Source organism: Leuresthes tenuis, unplaced genomic scaffold, assembly GCF_036924035.1.
Source record: "Leuresthes tenuis unplaced genomic scaffold, fLeuTen1.0.hap1 SCAF_21, whole genome shotgun sequence".
Taxonomy (NCBI): domain Eukaryota; kingdom Metazoa; phylum Chordata; class Actinopteri; order Atheriniformes; family Atherinopsidae; genus Leuresthes; species Leuresthes tenuis.
In genome coordinates, this window is record NW_027325375.1 from 6,320,431 (window position 1) to 6,337,257 (window position 16,827).

A 16,827-nucleotide genomic window follows, 5' to 3' on the forward strand; every position below is an offset into this window, starting at 1 on the left:
TTAATCCGTTGGTCGGGGGACTGGAGCCTATCACAGCAGTCATCGGGCGAGAGGTGGGGTACACCCTGGACAGGTCGCCTGTCCATCACAGGGCCACACAGAGACAAACGAAACAAACAACCACACACACACTCACACTCACTCCTAAGGACAATTTTAGAGACACCAATTAACCTAAAGTGCATGTTTTTGAACAGTGGAAGAAAGCCAGAGTACCCAGAGAGATATTCGGCAACATTTCATATGAAAAAAATTACTTTTTACTGCACTATAATTAACTGACAGCATAGTTAATGGTTTCATACTACTTACAAAACACATGGAGAACTTATAAAATGCCAAAGAGATGCTTACAATTACACAACAATGGTTTTCTGTAAACTACGTACTATGTCACAGTGAATGGAGTCAGCTGATCAAAAATAAAGTATAAGTATAAATATAAGTATAAGTCTTATACAAGACAATACTTTGATAACAATCATAAAAATAAGATAAATAAATAAAGATTAGATTAGCAAAGATTTGCAACATTATAATAAAGCTCATTAATATAAAATGCTTTAGCAAATATCACTGAGATTCTGAGGCCCTATACTGCATATCTATATTAGATTATTAAATATACAATAGCTCTAATACATGTGGATTCGTATTTTTTTAAACTTTTGATCAGACTGAAATGTACAGATAATTCATTTTACAATTATAGGTTATACTAATGCTTCTTGGAGGTTGAGCCTGTCACTATATACGGCACTGGCTTTCTTTTCTACGTTATTCCTCAATCACCGAATCTCTACAGAAGGTTTAATGTTAAAGTGAGTGCAAGCGCTTTAAAACAGTAGTGTCAAGGATCATGTTGCTTGGTTTTGGTGAAGTGGTGAAGAATGTGGGGGTATAGCTCAGTGGTAGAGCATTTGACTGCAGATCAAGAGGTCCCCATTTCAACTCTGGGTGCCCCCTTGCAACCAGGATAATTGTGGAATATTTGACTGGAAGGTACTATGAACATGACATAAAGCTGCATGTCCAACAAAGTATCTTAGAAACACTTTAAAAAACTGTGTTTCAAGCATCAGTATGTGATCGGGTGGATGAATGTGATGAAAGTGTTGAACTGGTTCATGAATAAAAAATAAAAGTACAAATGTTTTTTTTTATGGTCAGACTTACTGAAAAGATTAAGAACACAACTTTAGAGATCCTCTTCCACCACCAGTCCCGTCTCTCCCATTTTAGATCTTTAAAGGTATGGGAGTGTGTGTGAGGTAGTCCTTTGATTAAAGGGAAGCCTTGAAAACTGTGTGTTTTGTGGTTTGAACCAGCAGTATGCTGGTCGCCACACAGGCCTGGTCTTATATAGCTATACCACACCAACATCTGAACTCATGCGGTTGAGGAGAGGGGTAGAGTTTAAAGGATGAAGATGAGGGGGTACATTATGTCATCGATATGAAATGTGGATAATCTTAATCTTTTAAACTTACTGTTGTATGGACTGTCATATAGAAGTTACAACTGGTCATTGTGGTCTAAAATCATATTTTTTCTTAGATATTTCTACAGCTGTGTGTCTACAGTAGTCAAGTAATAGTGCTCTGTAGCACTCAAGTATGTTAGTATATCAGTATATCAGTATATCAGGGATCAGGTGTTGGACCTCCCGAGGTCAACTATTCCTTCTACTTCTCTACCCTCTCCTTTGTTTTGGTGGTGTTCAGCTGTAGATGGTTAGTTTTGCACCATCTCACACAGTCACCACCAGGCTCCTGTGTCCACCCTCCTGGATAATAATAATAATATAGTAATAATAATGATAATTACACCCTACAATTCATTTCAATTCAGTTCAGTTTTATTTATATAGCCCCAAATTACAACAAACGTCATCTCAAGGCACTTAAATAATATAGTCCAATTCAAGCCAATTTGAGTTCAATTCATTGTAATCATAATCCAATGAAATCCAATGAATTAATTTCAAAATAATCCAATTCATTCATATAGAGCCAATTCAAAATCAATATCCTAGCTCAGGAAACCAACAGATTGCATCAAAACTTCTCTTCAGTCCAATCTCCCTTCCTGAGTATGCCTGAGGCGACTGTGGAAAGAAACGACTCCCTTTTAACAGGAAGAAACCTCTGGCAGAACCAGACTCAGGAAGGGTGGCCATCCGCCTCGACCAGCTGGGGTTTGAGAAGACAGAAAGGAGGGGGAAAAAACATTGTAACACCATTCAAAGAATACCTGTTGGAACAGGAAAATACAAGTTAATGACCACAATAATGTCACATGTACATAATATCATTTGAGAAATTAAACAGGGGGAAAAAGAGAGCAAAGTGAGGAAAGATTTGACAGATGAGGTGATTTCAGAAAATTTCACTGGAATGTGCCTTCTTGGGAACTGATAGAAAGCATGTCTTCTACAGTGAAGGTACCCTCCCCAGCCATCAACTTACGTTGAAGACATGTTGAAGTGGCTCTCATTTCCACAGCACAGGCCTTGAACATTCTTGGGCACACTTGGTCTGGACCAGCAGCTTTCCTGGGGTGCAGACTCCTCTGACCTGACCTATGGACCAATTTCTCAGAGCTTTCTCTGCCTCAGGGGCCCACTTCCTCAAGGTGCATGAGGTAGCGGTTTCCAGAAGAATTAGGTTGTGGTCTGACTTTCCCAGCAGGGGGAGGTGGATGGCACTGTATGCATCATTGACCTTGCCATACAGAAAGTCAATAGTCCTGTCTTTCCTTGTAGGACAAATTTCTGAAAGTCAGAGAGGGTAGTCCAGTGCAATATGATTAAAATAACCAGAAATGACAATAAAGGTCTCTGCATGTTGTGTTTGCAGCCTCACAACTGTAGAGGGGTTGACATCACATGAAGTGTCTGCTATCGCCCATGGAGGGATGTAAACACACAATAAAGTTGATGAAAAGTGTGATGCCCACACCCTTGCACTTGCACTAGTTTTTTGTATCTATTTGTATGTCCACCGCTTCTCCAGACACTCTCACCTAAGCCCTGGCTCTGACGCATCGATAGCACCACAGTTCCTCTATTTGCGGACCCGGTTGGCATTTTTCCATAGTGCAATGAGCTGATTCTTGAGTAAACAAGTTAGCTGCCACTGTTCCATTGCGGGGAAAAAGGTATTATCCACAGGATACAATAAAAAGACTCCTCAGAGTGTATAATCCTAAGTTATAATGTCAAAAACTAATTGTTTCTGACTCATTTTGAAGTACATTGACTTTTATTATGTCCTTTCATGAAACTGCCCTAAAACACCCGGGAGCTGAGATACCACTCTTCAGAACTTTGGTTTCTTGCCCTCCGCTATACTATTTTTGCTTTATAGTTGCTTGACATTTGTGTTGGCTTTTGACAGTGTCTCTGAGACCTCTTCAACATGACAAAAATGGCTGTATATTATCAGGGCTCATGTGGAAATTTGTTTTTATAACGGTGGTGTTGCATCATGGTGTTGCAAAAGGACTAGCCATGTATTTCTAGCAGAGTGAAAATGGTTCAGTCCTTCACCCAAATTTCATCCTAGATATCAGGGGTCACACAACTCAGCGTTTTTATTATCATTTTGATTTTGCTGTACACATTGTGTCTTTAGTTGTTGTTTTGTCTAGGTTTAGGAAAGGGTTTGGATTTTGTCTCTTTTGATCATCTATAAGGATCCTGCCCCATGAAGGAGAGGTGGCATTGAGAAAGTATATCTAACCATCTTTTAGCTGAGGTATTTCAGTACTGACTGAATATCTCTGTTTCCTCCTAAAGCAAACTTAGAGGTGTCAGGGGTCTTTAAGGACAGACCTGAGTACAGTTGGACCTCTGTGGAGCTGACATGTTCACAAACATTAGAGGAAGATTTGTAGCTTAGACCTGAAAGCCTAGCTTTCTGTGAGGCTTTCACAGTGAGGTAACTGGTTGTTTTTCTTGCCTGTCATAGTTTGATAAACCTATCTATAAAATGTTGAGTTTTCGGAGGGGATGAATACAAAAGGAAGTTCTTTTGAATAAAGAGAGCACAGAGGAGGAACAAATGAGGGGGAAGATGTCTGGGTCTAATTTATGGCTCTAATAAATCCCCACTCTTTACCCTCTAACCCCTGAACCAGCCAGGCAGCTCCCTAAAATCTTAATCACTCCCCTGTTGGCCCCGTCTATATCTTCATGGGACGAGACAGAAAGGACAGAGAATGAACAGTGGCCATATTATTCTGCTATAAAACCCAATGGCGTCCTTGTAATCACCTAACTGCCCCGTCAGCCAGACAGCCAGGGAAACAGTCAGCCAATGAGACAGTTAGTTATTCAGTGACTTGTATGGCTGGGTGAGTTATAGACGTACTTCTAGCAGATTTATCCCCTATCAAATCTTAATAGGGGAAATTTGAAAGGCTGTTTGTCTTTACCTCCAAAAACAAAACTTTTCATAGTGGATAAATATGTCTTGAAGTAGGTATGCTCTCAGTTTTAGCCTTACTTCATATTTACACTGTTATTCACAAATATCTGTTACGGTTGATGAAAAGATGTGAAGAGGACCCAAATGCAGACAATGCCAACAGGAGGAAGAAAGGGAAACTTGACTTGATTTTTTATTTTTTTTTACAGAACAGAAAAAGTGGCCAAGCTGGGAAAACCACAAAAGTAAACTGAAAAAAACAAAACCTAAGAACAGACGAACCTAGAACAGATATGAACTTAACATGCAGAGAAAACCATGAGGAAACAGCAAGGATCTGACAAAGACTTAGCTGAATAAAGTTGTACATACATATATATACTGAGGGGAACTAATGAAGAAGAGGCTGCAGCTGAGCCTGACTGAGTTTTAGACAGGTGTGGAAGCTGATAACCAAAACAGGGGAACTGAGGATAACAAGGAATAATGACCAGAACAAGAATATGAAACACAATACACAGTATAAACTCAAACAAAGAACTAAGAAATAATTAAACCATATAAAAGACCAAAAATTAAAAAGCAGAAAAAACTTTGAACTTTGAGTAACCTTGAATAAAAAGACAAATCAATACTAGACAAATACTAACAGCATAAATCCTAAATTTAAGCCAATGACTGAAAAGACCAAGAATCTAAAGAAGAAAACAGAATAGAAACAAACAGATAAGAAAAAAAAACAAATCCAATGTCCAACAAAAATTTTTTTGATAATTTTCTGCTCTATTGGCTCACTTTTTATTGTATTTGAGTAAAATTTTCAGGGTGCTCTGTAATTATATGAGCTGTGTTTTTTCACATACTGTCAGTGTTTGCTAACAAAAAGTTACACTAGACTGAAATAAACTGTCTCTCTGTCTTCTAATTACTGAGATACCACTATTTCTAAACCTGACTCAAAAAACAACAGTTTTAATTTCCAAAGTCCAGAAGTCTTTCAGGAAAACTCAGACAGAAATATAACTACATTCGGTACCCTCATTATAGCTACACTATCATGTGCTGCAAAGGGGCACACTACAAGCAGGGCTTTTTATCCAGTGGAAAAATTGATTTAAAGCAAACGTTTGAAATGTCGCTTCATAGAAAATATGCATCAGACTCATTTCCATCAATTGTTTTAGAGTGAATAAACTAGGCAACATAGTGTCGTCAGCAGGTAGTATATGCATACGCTACATTGTCCATGGTTGTAATAAATAGAGTACTTAATGCTAGCGAGATACAAAACCTCAGAAAACTGGTCTTCAGGAATTCTTTCAAATTGATCAAGTTGTGAAGAGGCAGAAACAGCTAATGGCTCATGTTCATATTTAACTAATATTCTGAACTTATGTATGATAAAAAAAACTTTAAGCATGCTTAAACAATTTTCTTGGAAATTGAGAAAGTTTTTTTTTATTCTGCAGTTTTCATCAACCTGTTCTATGAATCGAGAAAATACAAACTTATTCAATAGCATAAGAAAAATAATGAGAAGCACTTCACCAACATAATGTTCTAAAATGCAACTTCAAAAAACTAAAAAAATGTGCATCAATATATGACAACATAGGCCTTCTGTCAAACAAAGTGTTGTCTAGAATAAAAGATAAGATGGAATATACATATATATATGTATATTTATACATATGTATAGCTGTACAGTGTGGGACATTTGTGAGACAAGGTCCCTTATACCTAGCTGATAACACTAAGTACTAAGTAATTATAGGGACATCTCTGCATCGTAGAAATTTTAAAAATTATGATCATGAGTGCATCACAGCTAAAGCTGCAGATGTGATCAAAATTAGGAGCACTGTTAATAGTATGAATGAATGTCAAGCTGGGTCAGGCTTCTCTTTTTTAAGTCATTTTCACACAACCATCCAGTATTACATCCAGACTTTGCCCACAGCTGCCCACTCACATATGTATTACACACAGCAGGACAGTGTCTGTGTAACATGTTATCTCACAACTAAAATACTCCAGAGGGGCTCCCAGAAAAAAATGCATTGCAGAAATTGCTGTGCTTTGATTACAGATGGAGGAAGGTAGATAAAGCTACCTACTTATCCCAGATTATGCCTCTTTCTGTGCTGATATCTACTTTACATGTATCTGCAATGTCAAGCAAAAACATTCACTCAGGAGGATTACCTGCTTCAATCATACATAGTCTCATTGAAGATTTTCCAAGGTGCTTACCATTAAAGTCTTTTCATGTAACTGTTCAAACTTCTACATGCCTTCATGTTCACACATGGAGACCCTCCAGAAAATGTCTAGAAAAGTTCAGAGATGACCAATCAAATATGCCCTTACATGTAAAACACCAACTCTTTTCAAGATGTGTGACGCACAAAGTGACGCACGGGGGTCTTGTCCAAGAGTTAGTATCTTACTAGTTGGGAATGAGAATGTGGAAGTTTTATGTATTACAGACAACCTGATTAACGTTAGGTATTAAAAACAAGATGGCTTGCATCCTATTGAAATACATTACTTTGGAAGTCATGCTGGATGGCACCAAAAAATAATTAAATAATTTTAAAAGATAAACAGATTCACTGTTTATCAACACAAATATTACGTTTTCTATTTCAAGAATATTTTTGAGAGATTGGCCTAAAAATTCTAAATATCTTACAATGTGTTATTGGAATATCATTGTTTGATAATTACTTTATTATTTGCTTGCTTTTGCTTTATATTCATATTTAGTCAGCTGCAATAAAGATGACTACTCATTTTGCACGTAATTTTTTTCAAAGGCTTTTGTATAAGTTGTTTTTAAAGTAGAGCTCATTCAACCTTTTTTTAAATGTGGTAATCCTGAATAAAATCAAGATAAAATCAGTCACTTATTCCATAAGAATCATCTCTCAGTATTAAGGAATATTTTTTTGTTTGTTTGTTTTTCATGAGGTCTCATCTCAACATGTCCTCTGTATGTTTAAAACTAGACTTACCTATAATCTACAAAAGCAGTTGTCTGACTGGCTGGATAACATACTCTTACACTTGTCTTGTATCTGACTCTCAGTAGCACTAACTGAACAGCCAGCATCCTGAATACCGCTCCTTTTGCTGCCAAGCTGGACAGCCTGTCTGCTTTGTGTGGGCTTGGCTAACTGAGGGGACTAGATGACTGACTGACTTGTTTCCTGGCTGACAGGGTGGTTGTGTCAGAGTAGATTTATGTCCTGTGCTCATGGTGATAACTCATGTCAGACACACTGGACTTCCCATGTGGAGGCAATAAAAGCAGTCAGTATGCTACCCTGGTGAAAAAACTCATTTGATTGTTAGGGTTTGCATTCAAACACCAACAACAAACTTCAAATTCCCTCAAGCTGATTGTGGGGATATGGAAATAAAAGTTAAGCTAAGAAAACACTGATCATAAGATCAATTCCTCAGTATTTGTAACAATAACTAGTGATACAACTCTGATACCAAACTTTGAGTAAAATGTAAATAAAAACAAAATGCAGTGATTTGCAATTCTCATGAACATTGGTTCAATAGATTATAGAGAGCACATCATATGTTGAAACTGAGACATTTGAACTATTTCATGAAAAATAGTAGCTCTTCTCGCATTTTAAAAGGTTGGAACAGGGCAAAAAAACACTAGAAAAATTAAGTGGTGTTAAAAAGAAACTGCTGAAGGAATATGTTGCCACTAATCAAACAAAATCGGCAACTGGTCAGTAACATGATTACACAAAAAAAAGGGCAATTTAGAGAAGCAGAGTCACTCAAAAGTAAAGATAGGCTGTGGTCCAGCAATCTGAGAAAAAAAAACTGTATCTACAAACTGGGGGGCCATTTCAGAATAATATTCTTCAATATATGATTTTGAAGACTTTGAATGTTCTATTATAAACAGAATATTGCTTAATACACAACATCCCAGCCTTTCTAGAAGGATCCTTTGATCTAAATTTACAGAGCAAAGATCTGATAGACTCCATTTGTCTTTTCTATTCAGTGGTTTATATTCTGTTCCTGATTTCAAGGTGACAGTTTCTTGTCTCCATTTTCCCTCATGAGTATTTCAACTTAATTTTCTCTTCAATTATATTTCTTATTTTGCTGTTCATTGCAGTGTATTGCAGAAACTAGCAATTCTTTCTAGTTGAATAGTGTTTTGTTGTTTTTCCATTTAACATTTATGACAATGAGCACATATTCCCCAGTTCTGGCTGCCCTTCACTGGCTCCCTGTATACTTTAGGATTGATTTGAAAGTTGTTTTTTGTTGTTGTTGTTTTTGTTGACTTATAAGCCACTTAATAGGCTGTCTCCTTTCTACATTTCAGCATGGCTTACAACCATTTGTGCCTTTTAAATCACTTGATTATTTGCTTTTAGTAGTGTCGAGGTCAAGGTTAGTGCACAGTAGAGACTGGGCCTTTGCTGTTGTAGCTCTGAAATTATGGAACCAACTTCCCCTGCATGCTCGGCAGGTCTCAACAACTCTGTTTTTAAGTCAAGTCTTAAAACAATATTTTACTGCTTGACTTTTTTGTTTTTACTTATTTTAATTGTGTTAATGTTTTGTTATTCTAATTGTGTTAATGTTTTTGTTTTTACAGCACTTTATGAATAAGCTTGAACTTGAATGATCATTTTTGTTAAAAATGTTAAAAAACGCCCACTTGCAAAGTGTGTGGTATCAGGATAAATAATGCATCAGGCACCTAAAAACGGACAAGGATAAATCAGTCTCTTTGTAATGTGAAAGGAAAACTTAGCGAGTATCAACAGGTACCGCTAGCAAATAATCAAAGTAAACAGTGTTGTAAACTATATGCAGATTATAGCTTAATTGTTCACTACACAGCGTTGCTGATTTATCTGCAGCAATCTGTGAAATTTGGGAAGGACTTTGGTTAAGTAGCCTTAATGTAGCTTTGGATGTAGCTTAACATTAGTCTAATTGCTGTTTTAAAATGGCCTACTTTTACAATTTCAGGGACACCTGATAAAATTCCAGGTTGATACTGTCAGAAAACGGAAAAATGCACTGAAATTGCGCTGAAAAATGTTAGGCATGAGAAGTTCAGGCAACACAGCCAGTTATTAATATGTCTGTTAATGTATCCCATGGTGCAGAGCAAGTATATATATTTCCAAATACATTTATATACTTCAAACAAGCTTTCATTGCATTTTTTCACATTGAAATACCCCTCTCAAGTGATCATGCTCTGATTAATTTTGATCCTGCAGTGTGTAATAATATTGCATATATTGATTATACAGTAGATGCTTTCATGCCATAACATACAGCAATGCAGTCTTATCTAGACCAAACAGTATGTGCCTAGTGATAGAACGTTCATTTCAGTCATTTGAGACTTGAGATTTGACTTGGACTTGGGTCAAAAGACTTGAGACTTGACTTGTTATTGGTCCCCAAAGACTTAAGACTTGACTTGTTATTGGTCCCCAAACACTTGAGACTTGACTTGGACTCGAACACAAAGAGTTGAGACTTGACTTGGACTTGGAAAAAATGACTTGTTTACATGTCTGGTAAGCAGCAGTCTCTAATTGGAGAAGCTGGAGACAAAACATGAGATTCACTCAAAAACAAATCATTGATGATTAAAATAATTCTACTGAATTACAGTAGAAAACTGAGGGGTGTGGTGTGCATTAGGGTTTGATGTATGTTAAACCAAACTATCCAAAGTGTGGTTAGGTTTAGGAAAAAGAAATATTTTGGACAGGGAAATGTTTTTCATATAACCAAATTGATACACATACTATACATACTTCAAGTCTCCTTTGACTCTTTAACATAAACCAAGATGATCTTAATCTAAATGTTACTTTTTAATTGTCATCAAAACGTTTATTGAACCTTTACTTGCTGAAAAGAGAGGGCACATGAGTTATCAGGGAATATATTGTAAATGCATTCATCATCAACTTTTCAGATTGATTGCAATTTTGTCATTAGGCTTAAAACAAAATGTGTTTTTGACATATTTGCTGTTGGAAACTAGTTCTATGTACACATAAAATCTGCTGTTAATGGCTGTGTGATCATATAGCAAAATAAAGAAAATAAACCCCTAGATCATACCAGGAGCATGTTACTGTTTTCAAAAGTCATCGGCTTAGAATTTTTTTTTTTTTTTCAAAATTAAACTGAGGTGATTTAATGATGTCACTGGTTCTTCATTATTCACAGTTGATAGCATTCTGTGTCTGCAGGCCCGAGCCCCTGACTTTTAATGGCAAACAAACAATAGATGCTGTCATTTAAAAATGTGTTGACTAAGAGACTCTCAGTCGAGAGGAAACTGCAGAAGTAAGAACTAAAGAGGAACCAAGAGGTCTCATAAATCCCTTTTCAAAGATACAGCTCTCACTCCCACTTTTCAACAAGTACCAATTTCTTCAAGGCAACCATATGTGCCAATAACAAGATAGAAGTGGTTTTGAAAAATGATGGAAACAGATCTTTGTCTCATCTACCACATTGTCCACAGAAATTTAAGGGAGGCATCAACACTGGCAGTGGTTTGAGATCATTCCAGTCTCTCCCACTGATGCATTGTTGTTGCTTTATCTAGAATCAGTTCCACACATTCCCACCCGAAAAGAGACTGCAAAGCTTTTTTCACACATGCACTGCTGTCTTGAAACGTTCAAGCAAAATTCACAAGGGGTGGCAAGTGAGAATGCAAATGTCGTACCAGACGTCTTGCAGTGATTTTCCCTCCAACCCTTTTGTAAAATAACTGTAAGATTAGCGGGTGGGACAACGTGTGAATAAAGCAGAACATTTATTGCAAGTGAGAATTTAAGCGCCAATAAAAGTTGCTACTTTTGTAATATTTTCTGCTGACCTGTATGTCACGTTCCATTCATCACAGAGCTTCAGCCACCATCTTAACATTTGATTAAGAAAACACTGCACCATACTTTTTGCATCATATCCACCCTCGAGGGTACTCTTTGCATTGTGTTTTTTCCACAATTTGCAGCAATCTTCACACATTTTTCTCTTTGGTCACTTTGTAGCAACATACTGTGGTACAGTAATAAAATCCAGAAACTTCAAATTGGGCTGGGTTAGTCACTACCCAATATTTATCCCCATACCTGCTCTTATGTGCAGCAAAGGTTTTTGTAATCAATGTTTGTGACATGCACAGTTGAGTCCTTTACCATGCAACAATAAGTAAAAACAATGACACAAATGTGACTAAATTATGTCAACGTAAGATACAGAACTCAGGCAAACCATAAAAACTTTTTAGTATTTTAGTATAACATTGATTATTCAAGAAGTTCATCCCAAGTCAAAGCATGGGCAAAACACTCAGCATTTTTTTTATCATTATCAAACACTACAAATCTGTTTCATGTGAATTATGTGAGTGCAGGCCTATCAGATTTGATTGAAAATATAAGCAAACTAAAAGGCCACTCGTAGCGCACTGAAATTTCTTGGGTTCCCTTTTTGTCCTCATTCCATCTCTCAGTCAAGTTTAAAAGAATTTGGTTGGATACTTTTTGCAAAGAATTCTCTTAACAACACATCTCACATCAGATTTTGATTCCAATGTAGATATCAACTGATTTCAAAATAGCAAATATATTCAATTGTTTTCACCAACAAAAAATAATACATCTTAACATCCTGCTTTAAGTCAGACCAGCTGAATGAAGAGTTTGCATTGAATGCTCGCTGATTTTCATAGAAACGGAAACAAATGGGTTCTCTAAATTGTCTAAAGGAAAACAAAAAAATCTGAATCTGGCAGTAGCTCACACCCAATATAAAAACAGTCACTTCCAATATCTAAACTTAGATTTAAAAGTAACAGGTTGTCGGGACTTCTCACAGTCATGTAAACGATTACTGTCCACTGCTGCTAAGCAGGCCTGTAATTGTTATGTATGGAGCCCAAAGGATGTGACTGATCGGATGTCATTAAATTGCTTGTGCGTCAACGGACGTGAGGTGAGCATATTACAGTCAAAACCTACACTTTCCCCTCAGAGGCCAGCTAATGGCCCAGAACGTCCAGGTAGCAATTTAAGCCTGTTAAGATTTAAATGCTTCCTACTGTAATGCTCAAGCACACATGTACACACTCACATACAGAATAATAGTACAAGGACTTTGCGCTCTTTCTGCATAAGTACGAGAACACAGCCACACACTAAATAGACTTCTCTATATGTAGCTCTGTTCATTGAAATATATTTTCCATGGAAACAATCCCTAGATGAATACACTTCTTTCGAATCATGGCTCTGAAGGAGAAAAAAAAACATTTTGAGGATGTGTGTGTGTCATGGAGAGGGATACACTGACACAAGTCAACCAGAGCTCACTAAGCCTGCAATTAATGAGCGCAGAGACACACATACAAAGACATTTTCAAACAGCAGTATAGAAAGAGTTGCAAAGCATACAGATAAAATGGTCCATCCACTTGACTTCCTTTTTTATTACATGTACACATGTTTATAATGACTGGGCTACGTTGCATACCCTGTGTTTGTCTCAAGCATCTGTTGTGCACATCCTCAGAAACCAATGCTGCGCGTACACAGGATGCTATATGAAGTGTAGGGGCAGAAGAGAGAAGGTATCCAACTAATACCATCTGGAATGCCATGACTCAAACTTTTTTTGGACATCATCTTGATATATACCATTTGAAAAAAACTTGCCCATTTTAATGTGTTTAAGTTCCTTGTACACATCCTGCAAAACCTGAAGATGGACTGAATTTGCTTGTGAGCCCCTAGTGGAATTCTCTGATTATAACCAAATGTGTAAACAATAATGCCAACAATGGAGATGTTTGTCCCTGTGAACACAAGGTTAAAAAAACAGGAATATCATGGGATTAAGAGTGAACACCACACCAGGAAGTAATTGAAGCACATTTAAAAGAAGTCATTGATTTAAAAAAAACTAATCTAGTTTTCCAGCAAACTACATTTCTTTAATAAAAAATAATTCTTATCTTGACAGCGAATGTATATTAGAGTTCGGTTTTCTTTAATAATGTTTGTTAAGCTGGGCCTGTGCACCTCTGGCTGTTCAGACACGATTGTCGATTAAAATCTCAGTGCAGCTGCTTGCCTCTGAGAAAATCAGAGCAGGTACATGATTGTCAGGCAGATTGTGGCAGCAGATTTCATACACTGCTGTACTTAATGCTGTTGTGCATGAAGAGTTCTCACAGTCTGACCCAAAATTTTTCCCTTACCGAGGACTTCAGTAGACCAGAAAACTGACTATATGGCTCCAAACAAAGATGATCCAGATAATTCCTAAAACACCCTTTACAAAAAAAACAAAAAAGCAATCGCATTATAGCCATCAACAAGTCTTTTATTATGCTGGGAGATTAGTTTAACTGAATTTCTCTTCCAGTAGATAACCTGGTAATCCTACTACAATTTCTTAAAGCTATGCATTTTTATCATTCCACACACATTTGCCCTATATCTGAAAATTGGCTCCATTCCTTACTTCTGGAATTATTGTTTGGAAAACCCATTTGAACTAGCTAAATGGCATTGGCAATCTCTATACACGAGTTAAAAACATGTTGAAAGACAGATGCATAGTGCAAGGTTTTTTAACGTTATGATTTCATGACTGTTTTATCAGTGAACTTTATAGAATGCTCAGGACACAGCAAAAAGCAATGAGATATTATGATAATTCTGGTGTCTCTGAACGTTGTATATCTGTTCCCCATGAATAATGATATTACTAGACTTTTATCTTTATAGCAAGACTTTTTTTTATCATGCAACAGCTCTGTGACACTGAGTGGTGCTTTCAGTTAAATGTTAACTTTTATTGCTGATATTACAACTACCAAAACTAGTAATATTGGTAACTCTGTCACTTATACAACTACAACTATTATGTGTCTGTAACAGCTTCTACTACCATTGCCTCTGACGGCTTGGAGCCAGTGGAAACATTTTTGCTGCACCTATTACTAGCACTAATGAAGTTGTAAAGTAGCTCGAGAGTTATAATACAGTAATACTGTTAATACAGATTTAGGTTCTAGAAACAGAATAACTTTTAATGGCACTCAATTTTACCAGACCTTTACCCCAACTAATACTACTACTGAGCTACTACAGTTTGTAGGAATGCTAATGCTGCCTCCACCAGCTGGACCTGCTGGAGTTTGGAGTGTAGAACAATTTTTTTCCAATCAAAAGAGAGGAGACATCAGTCATTGGACATCAGTCATTGTCCCTGCCTCCAAAATTTTGAAAGTCATCCTGCATACATTCCCTTTTTCACAGCTTTGGAGATAAATCAAACGCCGTGGTCTTAGCTTTTCTGTCATCAATCTGTACGCAGTGAAGAATAGTACAATTAAGAAAATTATTAGGAGCTATTAGTGCTCAAACCATCAACACCAAACCATCGTGAAGAACAAGCTGGGAAGACAGGCGACCCCAACTGTGTCCACTCAGGTCACCAGCATTTGGGCCTCAAGAAATTAATCAAAAAAAGAATAGCTCTTTAACACACTGCAAAGACCTACTGCCTGTGAGGATGTATTATCTATATCTGAACTAGAAGGCACTCCAGCAAGGAAGGTGGCAGAAGTATACATCTCTTTATTCATTATTCAAAAACTGGAAACAGAAACCGGAAGTCTGCATAGAGTAAAAAGAAACAGAAATCAATGTTTGATTTGTCTCTTTTGGTTACATCATACAAATCTGGTCAATCCTGAATCATGTTCATCAGTGTGTCTTCAGTTTCTTCTCTCCACATTGCCATGTTCTCATGAAAAAGGTAAAAGCTTGTTTTTGAGAAATTAAGATAGCAAACAAGTAGGGCCCGTTTATGACATCTTGACTTAGATATTTGCTTTCTGTTGTTACAGCTGCCTCCATTCGTATTCATTTGCTATGCTGGGCAGCCAATTACAGTGATGGCTCTCACTGACTGAGCCAACACTAACTGAATAAAACACTGACTGGGTTCGACAGCGCTGACAATACATTACACACCAGAAAGACAAGGGTGAAAGATGTTAACTGATGTTCCCAACAGCTGATTGTCAGCTTGATAGTGTAAGAGGCCTGTTAGTCTTTAGGGGTGGGATCTTATGGGGTTTACTTCCATCTGATACAAGCTAAGCTCTGACCACTTAATTAACATTAGAAATTTTAAATATCACTGCTTTTTTCCTCTTATACAACACTATCCTTTCAATATTAAGACTTTCTTGTTGAACTACTCCCCTCTCACAATATTAATGTTCTACTTTATTATAGAAATAAATGACTTGTGCTTTAAATTAATTCTCATATGGGACAACTGTTTCCTTAAAAATATTTTCTTCACATACCTAAGCAGCAGATGTAGACCACATTAACTTCAACCTCGCCAACCTTGATATCAGTATTTGTTCGAAATCCTCCAGCCATCAGTTACAGTACCTTTTGCTGCTGTGATAATTTGTGACTTATAATTAAATGTAAAATATGGCAAGGAAACATACAAGTGAAGTGCAGTGTGTGATTATAGGGCCTGTACACATAAACATGAGAATTTTATTATCGTCTATAACATTTGCATAAACTGGACAACCACTGCTATCTCTTTGGTTTATCTTCCCGACCTCCCCTTTATTTAATGACAAAAGATATAGACAACATAGTGATGCTAACCTTACTAGAAGGACTATTACATGTCCCCACATAAATGTACAGTTACTCTCTAACTGTTGGGTAATGGATGTGTCAAGATGCGGTAGTCTACACTACCACATAAAACAATACGTTACAGATTTTGGACCAGATCAGGGGACAGTTGCATAAAACTGCGTAGATTCATGACTAAAACAATGTGTCTGCAATTCAATCATAATCCAAAAATCCATCCATTTTCTATACTCGCTTAATCCAACTGTCAGGTCGGGCCAGGGCTGGAGCCTATCCCAGCAGTCATCAGGCAAGAGGCAGGGTACCTGGACAGGTCGCCAGTGCATCACAGGGCTTCACAGAGACAAACAACCACACACTCCTAAGACAATTTTTAAAGACTTACGTCTTAACGTGCATGTTTTTGGATAGTGGGAGGAAGCCAGAGTACGCAGAGAGAACCCATGCATACATGGGGAGAAAATGCAAACTCCACACAGAAAGGTGCTGGGTGGGGATTGAACCTAGAATCCTCTTACTGTGAGGCAACAGCAATAACCACTACATCACGTGCAGCCCCTAATCCAAAAATCGAATTACTTAAATTCCCAAATAGTCCAATTCACTTGGAAACCAACAGAAATAGAAACCATAACTTCTCTTCCTTTTACTCC

General features: G+C 37.2%; 1 non-coding gene across 1 annotated transcript; it reads left to right on the forward strand.

Annotated features, from left to right (window-relative positions):
* The first annotated feature begins 894 nt into the window (after positions 1-894).
* On the forward strand, positions 895-966 carry trnac-gca (transfer RNA cysteine (anticodon GCA)). Its single transcript has one exon. It is a non-coding gene; the product is annotated as a tRNA-Cys (tRNA).
* Positions 967-16,827: the final 15,861 nt, after the last annotated feature.